Here is a 2,278-nt window from a genome sequence, read left to right as displayed (position 1 = left end):
ACAGAAAATTAAAAAAAAAAAAACTAAAAACAGAAAAACGTCTGCATCGGAGCTGCCCTTCACAAGCGCATTCCTTAATTGGTATAAAAAGAATACTTCATTTTGAGCGGTCAGTTTGTAAGTTAACCCAGCAGCTATATGCGGCAGGAAATATTCCTGAAGTAATTTCGAGGCATGGCGCCGAGTTGACAGATCTGTTCCGGTTACTTAGATTGCTGTTGTGGTTTGATCTAAGCAATTTTTTCGGAGATTGTAACGCTACCTTGGACAATAATCGATGCCACATTTCGAATTCGAAAAAGTTTCCCATACTAGGACTTGATTTTGAGCGTTTGCAAGTTTGCATAGCAGCTATGTATATGCTATAGGTCTTCGATCTGAAAAAATCCCTCGAATATCGTATCGCTGCATTGGACAATAATCCATGCCAAATTTCGTGACGATATCAAATAAAAACATTTTCCATAGAAGTTTTTGATTTTGATCGGCTAGTTTATATGGCGGCTATATGCTATAGTGGTCCAATATCGGTGATTCTGACAAATGAGTTCCTTTTTGGGGAGAAAAGGTTGTATGGAAAATTTCGGAGCGATATCTCAAAAACTGATGATAAACGAACATGGTTACATGGACTCCGCTCGTTATGTTGATCATGTATCATTTTTTTTTCATGGGAACGCAACAAAAGGACCGATAGGGACAAAGGATGCCATATTTTTTCCCGTTCTTTTTACATTTCTCTTCAGTAAGGTTTGCCATATCATCATGGATAGATGTGCGATCCAACAACGACAATGAGACAAAGAAGTGCCCGTGGTTTCGAGAATATTGATATTGAATATTGAGGAAGAACCAAATCAGTCTCTCACACGTCGTTCTCAAGTGTTGAGGATCTCTGTAATGTCGTTCTGCGAATTAAAGGCTTAGTATATACTATAAATCCACACATCTCGAAGCGGAGGAGAGGAGTTGGAATATGAACCAAAGGTCAGACCAGGAACTGCAAGAAGTATAAGAGGCTACAAAACCACTAGGTATATACCATATGTATGCTTATACTTTTTTTCTTAAAATAATTACTAAATACTACTTTTTCTTACAGCAAATCTGTAATGATCGGAATCAAGTGCACGGCATCAAGTCTTCCAAAGCAACAATGTTATCTCCGAAGAAATTGTTCAGATCGGTTAACTATAGCATATAGCTGCCATACAAACTGGACATATAGTTACTAAAAGAAATATCACTGTGAATGGTATACTAGCTTCGGTGCAGCCGAAGTTAACGTTCTTTCCTGCTTTGTAATCGCTTGGTACTCTGGAAGATTGCTTAATGAACACTTCTAAGAAAATCTCCACTATTATGAGCACTGAATTGTAACGGGCAGATCCTCCGCCTTAAATTTGTCTATTATCTTCCTATTATCAGATAGAAAAATTCATAACTTGCTTCCAACAATCTGATATATCATTTCAAAGATTTTGTGGGAAATTGAATGTTCTAGAAACTGATTTCTTACGATATTTTCGCTGACACGGTGGGTTGAAAGATTTGACTGTTAAAATTTTATTATTTCAAAGCAATTTGTTTTTCTTATGAATTTCAAAACTCAATCAAAAACAAAAAACATTTTCCATTGCAAAACTCACAGTTTCTTAAGAAATTTTCTCCTGTTTTTTTTTTTTTCAGAGTGAAAACAAAATATGCGTTTTCTCCCCACCCTAATATTCATATCGATACGCTGTGTTAGAAAATAAATAAGACATTTATTTCAATTTGTAATATTTTTATTTGAAAATTTTTACTTCAATTTTAAATTTCATTTCACTTACAAATAATTATTATCATTAGCATTAAATGTAATTTATTCACTATTGTGTTTATTGTATGCATTCATGTACATATGTATGTATGTAACATAGATGCAAGTATTGTAATGAGTTTTATACGTCACAATGATTTATATACATACATTTGTTTGTAGACATATGTATAGCTAACATACATACATTATAAATAAATGGTATGTGTGTATATATGTATAAATTTTTATTATCATAATCGCCAACTTGTATACACTATTTTTTAAATATTTATTTTCTCTTTACAATAATGAAGATACAGTATTTTTATTGTTACATATTTTTTACAACATTTGTGTACGAAATTTACAAATATTTTATGGCTTTTACAACTTAAATATTATATTTTTGGAAAATTTTCGAAAAAAATGTGTAGAGTTTTTGAAATTGGTAGAGTTTATATATTTAGATGTGTT

Source organism: Bactrocera latifrons, unplaced genomic scaffold (assembly GCF_001853355.1).
Source record: "Bactrocera latifrons isolate USDA-ARS-PBARC rearing strain unplaced genomic scaffold, ASM185335v1 scaffold_86, whole genome shotgun sequence".
Lineage (NCBI taxonomy): Eukaryota > Metazoa > Arthropoda > Insecta > Diptera > Tephritidae > Bactrocera > Bactrocera latifrons.
This window is presented reverse-complemented; position numbering follows the sequence as displayed.